Source organism: Vulpes lagopus, chromosome 9 (assembly GCF_018345385.1).
Source record: "Vulpes lagopus strain Blue_001 chromosome 9, ASM1834538v1, whole genome shotgun sequence".
Classification (NCBI taxonomy): domain Eukaryota; kingdom Metazoa; phylum Chordata; class Mammalia; order Carnivora; family Canidae; genus Vulpes; species Vulpes lagopus.
In genome coordinates this window covers 30,310,681-30,326,911 of record NC_054832.1, presented here as the reverse complement: position 1 = coordinate 30,326,911, position 16,231 = coordinate 30,310,681, and the positions used below count along the sequence as shown (strand labels likewise).

At 37.1% G+C, this 16,231-nt stretch overlaps 1 pseudogene; it reads left to right on the top strand.

The window, feature by feature from the left end:
- The first annotated feature begins 900 nt into the window (after positions 1–900).
- On the top strand, positions 901–1,360 carry LOC121498810 (annotated as a pseudogene).
- The last annotated feature ends 14,871 nt before the right edge of the window (positions 1,361–16,231 follow it).

Below are 16,231 nucleotides of genomic sequence, written 5' to 3'. Positions count from 1 at the left end.
TGCCTTTCTTTGCTTGTGAAGAAGGGCTTAGGGCGAAGGCATATCAAGTCACAAAGAGCATTTCCGCCTAGCATGTCAAGTGGGTGGCCATCCCTCTGGGGACCAGTGTTGGAAAAAGGCATCTAGCCAGGATGGGGCCACTCCTGGATTCTGGCTATATTTCCTTCTTTGCTTCAGAGATGGTTCTGATAAAACCGTTATCTTTTTCTCACAAATAAATCATCAGAAGCTCATAGTCAACGTGTCTAGGGGCGTGAACTCTGGTCACAAGTGTATTAATCCATTGAATTCTGCTAAACCATTTCTTTTTGTGACACAGGACATTCTTAACTTACAAAATATCACCATTTAGGTTGGCATGGTAACTTCTCTTTTGAGACCCTTTGTTTTCAGGCCTCATTTATAGACTTACAAAGAGTTACCCCATCTTTGTGAGTCTTTATCAATTTGTTTATTCAGAATCGTATCTTTTTTAAAAAAAGATTTTATTTATTTATTCATGAGAGACAGAGAGAGAAAGAGGCAAAGACACAGGCAGAGGGAGAAGCAGGCTCTCTGCAGGAGCCCTATGTGGGACTCGATCCCGGACCCCGGGATCACACCCTGAGTCAAAGGCAGATGCTCAATGGCTGAGCCACCCAGGCATCCCCAGAATCGTATCTTGAAGAGGTTTTGCAAAATGTTGAGATTGTCTCAGGCACGGTGTTTGTTTGCTTGGCTCTATAGCTCTCTGTGGCCTGAATGCTCAGTTCTTTTTGTCTTCTCTTTGCTGGATGAGCTCTGTTGACACAGAGGATGCTTCATTCTCCTCCTTTGGATGGGAGGTGTTTCACTTCCACTCGTGCATGAGGCAAGTGAAGCCAGAGTAGAGACCAGAGGCAGAACTCAGGATCTGACAAGATGTCCAGGCTGCCCTGCAGGATTATCAAGGAAACCCAGCGTTTGCTGGCAGAACCAGTTCCTGGCATTAAATCAGAACCAGATGAGAGCGACCTCCGTTATTTTCATGTAGTCATTGCTGGCCCCCAGGATTCCCTCTTCGAGGGAGGGACTTTCACACTTGAACTATTCCTTCCAGAAGAATAACCAATGGCAGCCCCTAAAGTACGTTTCACAACCAAAATTTATCATCCTAATGTAGACAAGTTGGGAAGAATATGTTTAGATATTTTGAAAGATAAGTGGTCCCCAGAGCTGCAGATCTACACAGTTCTGCTATCGATCCAGGGTTTGTTAAGTGCTCCCAATCCAGATGATCCGTTAGCAAATGATGTAGCAGAGCAGTGGAAGACCAGCGAAGCCCAAGCCATAGAAACAGCGAGAGCATGGGACTAGGCTATATGCCGTGAATAATATCTAAAATCCATCCGATCATCAGGTGTGCATCACTTCTCCTGTTCTGCCAAGACTTCTTCCTTTTTTTGTTTGCACTTAATGGACATATCTTAGACACATTACAGAATAAAAGCCCAGACATCTTCAGTCCTTTGGTGATTAAATGCACCTAGAAAATCTATGTCTTGTCCTGATTCACTGTTGTAAAGCATGAGCAGAGGCTGGATTGTTGTGAAACGTTTAAAAGCAGTGGCCCCTCTGCTTTTATTCATTTCCCCCATCATGGTTTAAGTATAAAGCACTGTGAATGAAGGTAGTTGTCAGGGTTAGCTGCAGGGGTGTGGGTGTTTTTCTTTATTATTTTTTTGAGGGGGAGAGGTAGTTTTATTTTAATTTTATGGGCTCCTTTCGCCCTTTTTATGGTGATCTAATTGCATCGGTTAAAAGCAGCTAACCAGTTCTTTCGAATATGCTCTCTAGCCAAGCCTAACTTTATTTAGATGCTATAGAGGGACAAGCTTGATTGTTTGAACCAAAATGGAAACATTAAACACACATCACAGCCCTCACTAATAACATTGTGACTTAGCTGTCAAGTGTAGAATCCTTCCTTCAAGAAAGAGCTTGTGACCATTTTTTATGGCTTGTCTGGAAACTTCTGTAAATCTTATATTTTAGTAAAATATTTTCTGTTATTCTAAAAAAAAAATAGATGGGAGGGGTTTCTCACTTCTTAGTGTTAGTGTTGAAAACTAGCTCCCCTGTTGCATCGCACCGTGTAAAGATTTTGATGTAACACTATTACAGTTAGGTCAGGAGCACTACTGCTAAGCAACTTCACACCCACTATCATGTGGGATTAGGGATTTGGGGCCTGCTTATCTGCATTTAACTCCCATGGCTGTTGAAGGCATTAGAAACAATAGGATAAGCTAAAATATGGTTCACAACACATCCATGAGCCTCATGATATTGGTTGTGCTTTAGATAACATATTTTACAATATGTGACATTTTTTTACATGTGTTCTAGGGAGCATGAGACTTCTGTTTTTTTGTTTTATTTTTTAAAAGATTTTATTTATTTATTCATGAGAGACACACAGAGAGAGAGAGAGAGAGAGGCAGAGACAAGGCAGAGGGAGAAGCAGGCTCCATGCAGGGAGCCTGACATGGGACTCGATCCTGGGTCTCCAGGATCATGCCCTGGGCTGAAGGCGGCAGTAAACTGCTGGGCCACCAGGGCTGCCCTGTTGGAGACATTTGAATAAGAGTTCGATGAGAAAAGAGTTTTGCTCCTGGGAAAATGCCACATGGTATAATTACCTCATGGCAAATTACAACTATGCTTGCATATTAAAGGCAAGTAATTCTGCAATAAATATACCTATTTATTTTTTCCCAGTATTTCTGGTATTAATTTGGACACAGAGTTCCTTATTTTTGTCGAATCCCTTTTTCATCTGGAAGGTGACATTGACTGAAAAGCACAGTGCAGAACCACATTATTGATTGTGCTCAATGAAAAATGAAAATGGACATCTGTTTATACCTCAAAATGTAAGGACAGGAAGGGTCGATGAGGCAATGTAACATAGATTCATGCCCTCATTTCATATCAGGATTTAAAAAAGGGGCAGCTTCGACGTGGATGGAACTGGAGGGTATTATGCTGAGTGAAATAAGTCAATTGGAGAAGGACAAACATTATATGGTCTCATTCATTTGGGGAATATAAAAATAGTGAAAGGGAATAAAGGGGAATGGAGAAAAAATGAGTGGGAAATATCAGAAAGGGAGACAGAACATGAGAGACTCCTAACCCTGGGAAACGAACTAGGGGTGGTGGAAGGGGAGGAGGGTGAGGGGTGGGGGTGAATGGGTGACGGGCACTGAGGTGGGCACTTGACGGGATGAGCACTGGGTGTTATTCTGTATGTTGACAAATTGAACACCAATAAAAAATAAATTTATTAAAAAAATAAAAAAGGGGCAGCTATTGAAAGTCTTTGCAGACCTCAAAGACTCACAGACTACTTGCGCGGGAAGGATAGGATAAAACATTTCATGGAGTGATGCAGTAAGACTGCTCCGAGGATCCTTCTGGGATTCCTTGATGCATCTGAAGGAAACTGCTGGGTTTCTTCAGTAACTGCTTCTCCCTCTCTGCCAGCCACAAGCAAGACTGTACTTCATGGTCCTGTCACTGTTTGCTGGGCAGTGTGACCAGTTCTCCCATGGAAATGTAAGAAGTGACACCTCTCACTTCCTGGTAAAGGAGAATAAAGACTATGCAATTATCTAGTCTGTTTCTTCCCCTGTCCTCACAACCAAGGAGTCCATGAACTTTTGGAGATAAAGCCATGAGATGGAACAGTCTCCTTTAATTTGGATCCCTGTGTAACCCTGTGGAGTTTAATCCATTTTTCCACATCTCATCACATATCTTAGACATATAGCACAGGCAAGAAATTTTCGTTGACTAAAGTGACTGAGAATTTGAGATTGCTTGTTACTGCAGCCATAAATAAACCTTCCTTGAGTGTGTGTGTCTGTGAGTGTGTGTGTGAGTGTGTGTGTGTGTGTGTGTGTGTGTTGTGGGGGTATAGCAGTCCAGGCCTCCCCACTTTGTTTACTCCCTCTTTAAATCTCCTACCACTCCCAACTACAATCAGAGAGGATATATGTTGATCTCTTTACTAGGATTTTTTTTAAAGATTTTATTTATTTATTCATGAAAGACAAACAGAGAGAGGCAGAGACATAGGCAGAGGGAGAAGCAGGCTCCCTGTAGGGAGCCTGATGTGGGACTCGATCCCAGGACCACAGGACCATACCCTGAGCCAACCACTGAGCCCAGGCATCCCTGTTTACTAGGCTTCTAAAATGTATTTCCTTGGAGTGTCTGTGTAGTTCAGTCAGTTAAATGTCTGCCTTCAGCTCAGGGCATGATCCCAGGGTCCTAGGATCAAGCCCTGTGATTGAGCTCCCTGCTCAGTGGGGAGCCTGCTTCTCCCTCTCCCTCTGCCTCTCCTCCCTGTTTATATTCTCTTTCTCTCTCAAATACATAAATATAATCTTTTAAAAAGAAATAAATAAAAATTGTATTTTTTAAAAGAACTTGTTAAAAATATCAAAAGTCAGTGTTAAATATCTCTATTTTGTATTTAAGAATACTGAAGAACCACTGAAGTGAACAACTTAGTAAAATTACTTTCAGCAGTGGTGGAAGTGGAAGTAGAACTCAGATTCTTGTCTTTCAGCTTATTTTAAGTTTGTTTTATTTTCTTGCAGTATAAAGTTGGGAGTTAACAATAAAAAATTAAAACTAACACAGAATAATAGAAGAATAAAAATCATATCTATAGGCTCACCACCCAAAGACAGGCACTCTTTATTCTCATGTAGTTCTTTATGATCTTTTAAATTAATATATAATAGCAATAATCATCTGTGTTTATTGAGTCCTCCCAGATGTCAGACACCCAGCAGTTATGGGCCAGGCTGTTGGAGTCTGTCTGGTAAGCATCCATACTCCTACATCTTTCATTTGAGTGACCTTGCTCAACCCTCTGTACATCAGATTCCTCATCTTTAAAATGAGGATTTTACTATGGTTTTATGAAGATTAATTTTAAAATATATGCAAAATATTAATAGTTGGAAGAATGCCTGAATTATTGTAAGCACTCAATAAATGTTAGCAATTTTACTTTTCATTTTTCCCCAGTTAATGCTCAGACCAAGCCTATGCAATAGGTATGACTATTCTTCTTTTATAGATAATGTAAGGAAAGACTAGGGGAGTCAGTAATTTCCCACAGTTACACAGCCAACAGGCAGTAAAAACTTATTTCAGAATCTGTTCTCCTAATTATTATAATATAAAAAAATGCCATTTTATGCATAATTAACTAGTTAATAACAGCTATTCTGTTTTCTGATCTTTTATTATTATAAATAACATATTGAATACAGCGAGTGTTGCTGTGAATAAAAAATCTTTTATTAAAAGTTTTTGTGTGTTTTTATAATTGTTTCTTAAGATAGACTACCAGCAATGATACAAATTAGCAAAACAATATGGTTTCTTTAAATACTTGATTCATACTCCTAAGTATTGTCTAAAATTGGTTTTTTAGGGCAGCCCTGGTGGCTCAGCGGTTTAGCACCTGTCTTTGGTCCAGGGCGTGATCCTGGAGACCCAGGATCAAGTCCCACGTCAGGCTTCCTGCATGGAGCCTGCTTCTCCCTCTGCCCGTGTCTCTGTCTCTGTGTGTGTGTGTGTGTGTGTGTGTGTCTCACGAATAAATAAATAAAATCTTAAAAAAAAAAATAAAATAAAATTGTTTTTTTACTAAGCCTACCAATTCTAAATAAGGGCGTGCTGTTAGAAAAAAAAATGCTGTCCAGATTTCAAAGGAGAGGTGAAGGTGGTTAATTACATAGGTTAAGAAAAAAGGGATCTCATTTTAATTTGCAGTTTTTCAATGTGCATAATTCAGCCAGTAATATTTTTTACCATGATATTTTATATGATGAGGTGCTTCAAATTGAAGTATTATGTGGCTGTGAGCCATTCTTCCATTGAAGCAGACATTTAAAGCCAATGTTTCTCCATGGTTGAGTCCTCCGCCATCTCTCCTCACTGCACACTCACTCCAGGGGAAGTCCTCCTCAGCTGAGACTTTAACATTGCTATCTTGCGGATATCCCCATCTCCAAGACTCCAGACTTTCAGAGCAGTACCAAACATCTACACGTGCTCTGTAAATCCCAGCTGTCTAATCCCTGTGCACCTTGAACTCAGATTGTCCAATGTCTCATTCATCTCCTTACCTCCAGACCAGTTCTTTCGATTCTTTTCTGTATGTAGTGATTTGGTGATAGGAAAAACCATCTATTGGATTGCTCAAACCTGAAGTTAGTTTTTTTCTTGACTTTTCTATTTCTCCTCACACTCCTAGGCATATGGGTTCTGGGCTCCTAAATATCCCTCAAGTCTATCCCTTCTCTGCACCCCGACTGCCACTGCAGCATGTATCATCCTCTCTTGACTGGAATCAATAAACTCTGGTCTCCCTGCCTTCTATCTAGTTCCCACTCCATTCAATCTTTGCACCACTTCCAAAATGACACAATGTCCATCCTACTACACCACCTCCCATTTAAAAATTAATGAGTTATCTACTTTGCTTATGTGATGAGATCTAATTTTCATAATCTGAAAGGGGGATGCCCATTTCCAGGATCACATTTTGCTCCCTCTCCAATCCTCTACCCTTCTCCCACATGCTTTATGCTAGAACAATAGTTCTGAAGTCTGGTTGTACCTTAGAATCACCTTACAAGCTTTAAACAAAGACCAATGCCAAGACCCCATGCTCAGATCCTGTGATTTAATTGAGTTCAGAAAAAACCTGGACATAAGTATTTTTAAAAAACGTATTAAGAGATTGTAATTTATTGCTAGAATGAGACCTAATTCTTCTTGCCAAATTAAACTATTGTAATTCCCCCCAATTCGCTTTTTCTATCTTGCTTTACTGGAAGGGATGGTCTTGTTCATTATTTCAATCTTGCAAACATCTGTTCTTTTAGTACTTAGTTGAACTTAGTTGTGTCACTAAGATGGAAGAAAGACTTGGAGTGACTCTCCCCTGCCCTCACATATCTGTCACATCTCCTTCATATTTTTTCTCTCGTGAACACTGACATTTTATCACTTATTGAAGTGCTATGCAAATATAACTTTAAGCCAGTCACTTGTGACCAGATTGTCCCAGGCAGCTATTCCAAAGCCACTGGTTCAACCGTTACAACTTCAGTGTAATCTTTTCTCTCCTTGGGTAGACTGGACTGCCTCTTCCTATAGGTGGATATGGCACCTTGCATTCAGGTAGCTCTTTGGTCACTCTTGTTGCTCTCTATACAGTAACTCCTCATTTGCATGTTTCTAGAGCCACTGGATGCTACAGAATTCTAAGGTAGCAACAGTAGAAGCATCTTAGTCATCTTTGCATCTCTACAGTCTGGCATAGTATCTGCCTTTATAATAGATACTCAGTAAGTGCTTATCCAGTGAAAAATTTGATAACCACCCCCAGCTGCTACCAGTCAACTACTTAGGTAAGTGAAGCTCTGCAAATCCCTTGGGGACTTAGGTAGGTGAAGAATCAAGTCATAGGAAATAACTCTCTGACCTCTTGAATCTTGGCATACCTACCAAGTTCACCTTAGGGTTGTGTTGTATTTCTATTATTAATCATTATTTTCAAATCTTTTCAGTGTATCTGGAAAAAATCCTTTCCATGTGTTAGCGAAATTGTTTCAACTCAAAACTTTGATTTCTGCTTCTGGAGTATGGACTATATGCTTACTCCATTCCTTTTGCTATTCAGAAGTTTTGGATTTATAATAAGTTCAGGCTGTATATCTCTCCAGTTTCTTTATATCTATATAAATCAAATTAATGAAAAGCCATTATTTACTGTGTATTTAGTAAAGCTTATAGTCTTTAAACTGCGATAGCCAGAAAAGTCCAATTTATTTCTGCCTTTCTTAAGAGAAAATATGATACTTAATTGTAGTTAGCTTGTAGAAATGTTTCTTTATTCTATAATTTGAACATGATTGTAAATGTCCGAGTTTCCTGGTTGACAATCCTTATATTTGACCCTGTGCACTCTGATAAAGCCCCATCAAGTAACAATTTTGGGTTGGGGCTTAATAAAAATAATAATAATGGCACCACCACCACTACTACTAGTATACTTAATGCCTACTATGGACCAGTAAATGAGCTATGTGTATGTCATACATTGTGTTATTTAATACTTACTATTGAAGTTCAAAGAAGTGATTTCTCAGTGTCACATACCTACTAAGCCATGGAGTTGGTACTGCATGAACAAACAACACAAAGCTTGGCTCTCTAAAAGTTTGCCAGATATATGACTAATGCATAGAAATATGGTGCTGCATCACTTTTAGCTGTGGGTGTAAGCTGCTGAATTCACCCAAGAGGTGGCTCCACAGAGTTCTCAAAGCCACCTCTCTCCCAACCCCAACCCCTTGAGTCACTCAATGCAAGAAGGAGCCTGAGCTTTTTTCACCACAGATATTTTCAACCAAAATATTTTCTGGTGTTTTTGTACATATCATTTGCATAATATGAAATAAGATGATAAAGAGATTTTTTTAATGACATGATATAAATCATTGTATTTGGTAAACTTGACCTTTGTATCTTTGCATTCCGAGAAAGGTTATCTATCAACTAAGAACATAGAGTTTGTGCTTATCAACTAAGGACTGTGTTTGTTGAAACCTCACCCTAAAGGCAGAACATAGAGTGTAGAGAAAATTTTAGATTCAGAACTAGTTGCCTTGAAATTAATTATACTTTTAGATTTTTTATATTAGTTAATGTATTAATTAGTTAAAATAGTCTTAATGTGGATTATCTTATTTCCACATGGATGCCTGTTCTATTGTGTTCATGTGAACTTCTGTTTTAGGGTGTTCAAGAAAAATCATTATTGACTAACATTTTAAGAAAAATTAAGTTTCTGAGAGTCAATTATTTTTGCAAAATAAGCAATCACTCTTTGATAGTCATATATTTGGTGGCATTTACTTGCTTTAGCAAATAATATGTCATAAATTATGCTAACACTGAAAAGTTGTACATGATTAGTGATATTCTGAAGACTGGGGGCAAGTCTGAAAACACCATGTACGGACTTCTAGCATGGGCTTTATTTTCATTAAAAATGGACTCATTCTCCCAGGAGAAATCATTTTATAGCACTCTGTACACAAGGAGATGAAATGCTTTTCATTTATCAAAACGTTTTCCCCCAAGACAGCTTGGTTTCTGTAACTAGTGTAATAATTATTCTTTTGTTTAAATTTTACACTATCAAAAAACTGAACCACATTTCCCAAGGATGAGTAATTGTTTGATAAAGATGTTAGTGAAGGATTGTTCTCTCTTCTCCTACTTTCCATCTCTCCTTTCTGCTCTCTTTTTTGGTGGAAGGGGTCTAGTTTCTGAAATTCTCATTGAGTGCATACAGTCTATGAACATCTATGATTGTATGTAAGTTCAATGTGTACCTGAAATGATGCTTACCATCTTACAGCCCAAGCTTATAATTTAAAAGAAAATTTAAATTCAGTCCATACCAACAACAATAAGAGCAACAACAAGAAGTAATTGTATTTTGGCAATACAGTATCAGCATATCCTTTATCTGTGTTATTAAACAACTTCGAATCATTCCTTGTCTTATGGTACTCCCTCCCTCTAAATTAAACACACATGAAAGACACCTGGTTTTGAATTCTGAAATGCAATGCAAACCAGATGGGTTTTATTGCAAATGTTGTCCTTGACTCCTATGCTGAAGTGGGAAGTTGATTTTTAAAAAATGACATCTACAAATACACACTTAAAGGGCAGCTTTTGTTGGTTAGATGTTAGGGCTTTGGGGGGTTTGGCCCACTCCAAGAAGTTGTTCCAAAGAGTATATGGCCTCCTACATTGGAAAATAAGAAAATATAGCTCCTATTGAGACATGACATTTAAAAGTACAAAAATAAGGTATTATTTCCTAAATTTTGAGACAGCATCTCTGCTCTAGCATAATAATTCAAATTATACAGTGGCAGGGAAATTTTGATCTTAACTTTTTTTCAAAATAATGAAATACTTAAAATATTCTAAATTAAAATATAGACTTATTTGTAAGTGTCTACTTTGTGCCAATGTCTGGGTATATGATGGTAAACAACCAAGATTTGGTTCTTACCTTCACACAGCTTAGTCTTGTGAAATTAACTTGTTCATTCCTTTAAAACAAATAAACAAATCAAGAATCAACTGGTGAAAGACAGGAGAACTAACACATATCAAATACTAACTCTGTACCAGTGCTGAGCTAGAATTTTTCCTTCTTATCTGAACTTCCCAGTAACTCTGTGAGGTAGTTACTATGATCCTTATTTTATAGACTGGAAAACTGAGGCTCAGGGAGGTGAAGTAACTTGCTTACATTCACACACACAACTAGTAAATGGCAGAGTGAACACTTGAATGCAAGTCTGATTCCATTGTTTGACATCTCTTCTGAGTTTAGTGCCTTCTTTGCTTTTTGATTCAGCAGGTCCCCTTGACCTTTCCTCTGTGCCACTAAATGATTTAACTTAATTGAAAGAAATAATATGCCATAGTTTACAAAATATCAGAGTGAAAATGTGGAAACCAGCACTCCCATCATTGTCACTGGTCACTAGAACTTTGATATTTCTTTTCCTTGGCTCTCCTCAGACAAGGGAGAAATGTACCCAACAGATTTTTAAACTAAAAGTCCATATGCATAGGACAAACTGGGTTTTTGTCTTTTAAATTTAGAAAAAAGGGCCAATATTTAACTATTTCATTTTAATTGTTTTGATTCAGTGGTACAGCAAGGCCGAGGTCGTTGCTGGGTAAGATGTAACATTGAGAAAGCTGGTTTACACTCATTTCTACTTTTTCCTCCAGAGAGATACCCTTAATGGAAGCTCAACAACTTTCAGGCCAACTAAGACATGAGTTAAAGCTCTTTTTTTCTCAAATACTTTCTGAATTCTCTCTCTGTAAAGCCTACTTGCCAAGTGTCTTCTAAGTTTTCTTTTGAATATTTGTAATGATAAGAATTCACTATCTTTTGAAAGAGTTCATTCCATCTTTGTCTAGTTCTAATAATCAGGTTATGTTTCCTCAAAATATGATAATGCACGTGTAGTTCCCAGGTACAGAACAGATTTAATTAATATTCTGGATGACAATTAAAAATCTATTCCATATAAGACATATCTGATTTATCTTTCTGTGTGTCAGCTATTCACATTGAGAGCTAACTAAAAATAACTATCATGATCTCTATTACTTCTTTTAAATATCCCCAATTTCTTTATCTGCTCCTGGAATAACAGAACTTTGAATTTCTTCACTTGAAACAAAGATGGTACCAGAACTAAGCCCCATAATCCTAGTGTAATTTTACCAAGTAAATAGTATGGCAATCCTAAACCTTTTCCCCTTATTGTAATATAGTCACTAAATTTCTATAAATAAGGTTTAAGTTCATGTTAGTTTATTTTGGAAGTTGTTTCTTAATTTTGGCCGAAATGGAGTTTACTCTCAACTCAAACCCTGTGCTTTTTTAACTTATGCTGTGTTTCAGTTCACAGCATTACCTTCAATGCTGCTTTTTGGATGTTTACTGTCTAATTTTACTTCCTTCTTATATTATGGTCGTTTCTCCCTACTTGCTTTACATTTAAAAATTTTTATTTTAGCCTTCTCTACTTTTATTATTATAGCCCTTAATGTAAATTTGTGGTCTCTCCAAAGTTTGCACATTTTTATCTATCATTGATTGGTTCTGTAAGCTTCTCAGCCACTTTCTCTTCAAAATTTGCCTCTACCATATTCTCCGAATGTCTTTTCTGATTCTCCAATATGACACGTTAGGCTACTTAATTACATCTTCTGTGTCTCATTGCCTCTATGTTATACTCGTGTTGTGTTCTATTCTGAGCATTTTATTCAGGTCTGTACTTATTGAGATTTTTTTTCCCTTGAGTTTGTATATGGACATATCTAGAGGTTTTCTAGTGGTTTACCAATATTTGTACTGTTTTGATCTGATAACTCCACTTTTAAAGGCTCATGTAAGTTCAGATAGATTTGGGTGTAAGAATATTTATTTCAGCATTATGTACAAAAAACCTGAATTTCAATCCATGGGAAATTAGTAAGTAGATACTACCTAATGGAATAGTTTGTCATGCAATTGCTAACACAAGTTAAGTGTGTGTGTGTGTGTGTGTGTGTGTGTGTATTTTTTTCCTTTCCTTTTTTCCCTTTCTTTCTTTCTTCCTTCCTCCCTCCCTCCCTCTCTCTCTCTCTCTCTCTCTCTCTCTCTCTTTCTTTCTTTCTCCTTCCTTCCTTCCTTCCTTCTATAGATATAAATATATATATATATTTATATACATTTGTGGGTATATAACATATCAAGCACTCTGCCAAGAATATTTACTTCTTTTAGACAAATTTGAAATGTGAAAATATTGACATATTCATTCCTTCTGTTTCAGAAAATCACTATCATCTTTCCTGTGTATCAAAATTGTTTGGGATTACTGAACTATAAAATTCATATCTCAATCTTTTCCTGAACCTTTTAAGCATCTCCTTTCATTATGTCAAAGTACAAAAGCATTCTTGACTTATTTTTGCCTTCTTGACAGTCATCAACATTAAGAGATAAGTCTAGGAGAAGAGATTAACTTGAATTAAGAAGAATTGCTGCTACAAGCTACATAAAGTCTTTGGTTTGAGTCTTTCTTTCCAGGTCATACTTCCTCAATGTATCATCAAGAGCTCAAGTTAAAGATAAAATCTAGGCTGAATTTTGCCAAATCTGAAGAAAGAAGTGAAACTGCTTGCTAGGAAATAAGTTTCTGTAGAGATTAAGTTTGATTTCCCCTTGAGTGATGCTGCATTTGAGTATATTTCTCTTGAGGAAGAGTTGAGAAGGTGAAAAGTGCATTAGTTACTGGACACTTTCAGTTCTGTAGTATCTTTTCCAAAGGTCTCCAAGCCTTGTGGGATACTCCTGAAAGCCCTTGGAAGACCATCCAGAAGCTTCACACCTCCTAAGTTTTTCTATTAAATTCCTGGAGCACAACAGGACCATTGTTTTGCTGCCATTATTTTGATTCTATCCATTCCTAGATACTATGCAGGATGTCAGTTTGGAACTACACATTTTTGTGTTATTATAACTTGTTACCTTTGGCATCACTTCTGCTCCCCCTCCACACTCCATGCAGATTAATCATTTCACTTGCTCCAGTTCCATCTGACTGTTTTGGAAAGCTTGATGTGAGGATATTGTCCTTCAGAGTTCCTGGTTGACATTTAGAGAACAGTGAGCATATCGTTTTAGGTTACCTGTCCCTAGGAAGTTCAGAGAGTTTGCTTCTTTTTAGAAGTCTGGCTTTATTTCTTTTGTGCATTTTAATATTTATAAATTTCTTAAGACATGGGAAATCTTTACAATCAATTCATTTTTTGGTAAACCAATCTGAATAGACAAAAACGAGGGGCCTAAATAAAAATTAATGTTGAATGATTTTTCTTATACTTGGTAGGTCTAGGTTTCCTGACTGCTATTGAATTAGGCTTCAGAAATAAACACAATATCGGGATGCCTGGGTGGCTCAGTGGTTGAGCATCTGCCTTTGGCTCAGGGCGTGATCCTGGAGTCCCGGGATCCAGTCCCACGTCAGGCTCCCTGTGAGGAGCTTGCTTCTCCCTCTGCCTGTGTCTCTGCCTCTGTGTGTGTGTGTGTGTGTGTGTGTGTATCTCATGAATAAATAAGTATAATATTTTAAAAAGTAAACACCAATATTATGTGATTTCGGAATCAAGTTTATCTGAGGTAATGTTTACAGACAAAATTTGTGCCCTCATTTTGACTAATAGTAGTGCTGAAACTAAATTCTTATACATTCTACAGACTAAAACTGATGTTTGCCAGAATGGATTGATTTTTTTTCAGCTAAAGTACTCTATAAAGTAATGACAGTTATTGATCTGGTTGGATATCTGACCCAATATGTCTAAATAAAAACAGTATTCTTTTCCCTTCTAAACTGACAAGGCTGTAAAACAACATATAATTAGGTCCACTGTGCTTAAACACTACATGATTTAGTTTATCCTTGTTGTAACCCTAAATGAGAGGAAATAATATTGTTAGCTCCATTTTGCAGATGGGAAACTGAGACTTGAAAAGGCTCCAGGGTGCCCAGCTAACATGTGAAAAATCTGTTATCAAAATGGAGATCTAGATAAGTGTGAGAATCCATGTCCAGAACCATTATAACACATAGCTTTTTTCAGGACTCTCACCTTTCATACATTAGGTAAGGATGATGCCCACGGGTCTGGAAACTCCACACTAAGGAAGAAGTCAAGTTTGAAATTCAATCCTAATCCATCTGAAATAGTAAAGTTTTTTTTTTTCAAGGCAAGTGGCTGCATAATAGTGGCTCACAGTAGAAATCATAAGGGTGTCACAGGTCAGCAGTTACTGAGGAGAATTTCAGAGATGCTTGTACTAGGTCTGGTTCTAATTAGTAGTTCATTGTGAAGAATACTAAACACAGACAGGCACTCAAAATTAAATGGAAAAAGAAAAGGCCATTTTATCCAATGAAAACCCTTTAAAAATCGTCCTGAATAAATTGTTGCATACCTCGCAATTTTCTCTTGGTGTTTATGACAGGATGTTGCCAAAGTTTGCCTATTTGGTGCCCAGCCAAAAGTTTCGCAATTTCCCTCTGATCTGAAAACATTCTTGTCATATTTTCTTTTGAGTCATCAACTTTTCCAGACAGCATACAGTTGAGTCAATTAAAATAAAGTTAATTGGTATTTTTGTCCTTTGTCAAATTAAATCATTCCATATGGAGGGGTTTGCAGATTGCTGGAGATGTCTTTTGGGAAGGTGAGAGTTCAGAGGTGAAGGCCAAGAAACTGTTTTACTCCTTTGGAAATAATAAGTGATCTCTTTTTAAAAATAAGAAATGTCATCTTAAAATAATCTAGATGCCAATCCTTGGAAAAATAATCTTTTGAATTTCTTAGGGTTTTACTTAAGTGTGCCCACAGAGGAATGTAAGTAAAACAGATCATCACAGAGAAATCATCCTGAAAGATTGTTCTCGCTCATAAATGTTTAATCATATTATTTTATTCATTACATTCTTTGTTTAACTCTTAAAAATACACATATGGAACTTGAGCTAGTATGTGGTGAATTTATGTAAATTTTAGTTAAAAATATTCACATGTTCAAACAACTTCTTGACCTTTCTTATAAGGGCTTTTATATGGTTCTCTGAATTTCTTTAGATGGTTCTTTTATTCATCAAAGTAGTAAGCTACACTGGTAACTGTTATCTTGACAACTTATTAACAACAAATCTACCATTTATTATATCTACCATGTATATGGTGCTGGAATGCAAAATTATATATATATATATATATATATATATATATATATATATATATATATATATAAACCCTTAGCTTTATGAGGAAACCAGATAAGTTAGGCAATCTGCTCAAAGTCACACAGCTTTAAGTGGGAGGGATTCAGCCCTTTCTTTGCATGTAAAAATTTGTCTTCTGAAAGGTCGCCTATTAATCCTAAATATAGTTCTCACGATAGACATAGGAGTGATTATTTTAAAAAGGATCACTTGGTAATAAGAATTAACTAGAAGTTTTGACAATATAGAGAGATGCTAGGAGACTGACCTGTATGAAAAGAAAAGAAGAATGCAGAATGGGAGTTTTGTTGTTTTATTTTTTTTAAATCAAGATGTCTGTCCCTGTGGCAAATGAGAGGTGTCCCTGGCTGCAGGAGGAAATGTGCAATAGGAAAATGTGCCAAAAAGAAGGCGGTAGTCAGTGAGGGAACACCAAGGGGCAGTTGAGGAATCAGGAAGCCTTTATCTCTCGCCAGAATTTCATTCCAATGGATTATTTTTATTCTGATCATCATTTAGGAATTTTTGGCACCGATTTTTTCTTTTTTTTTCTTTCAAAGAAAGAAGTGTAGAGTCCATCGTTAGATTCTGTACCAACAGAAGAACTTTACTACCTTTGGGAACATTTTCTGCCTTGAAATTTTTCTCTCCATGGAATTTGTCTTTAAGGATTATTTTTATTCATTACGTTTCTAAAATTTTCCTCGATATGAGATCCCCGAAAGAATGTAAACCTCTGACTGGTAAACATTCTGGAATACGACTTAGGATAAGAC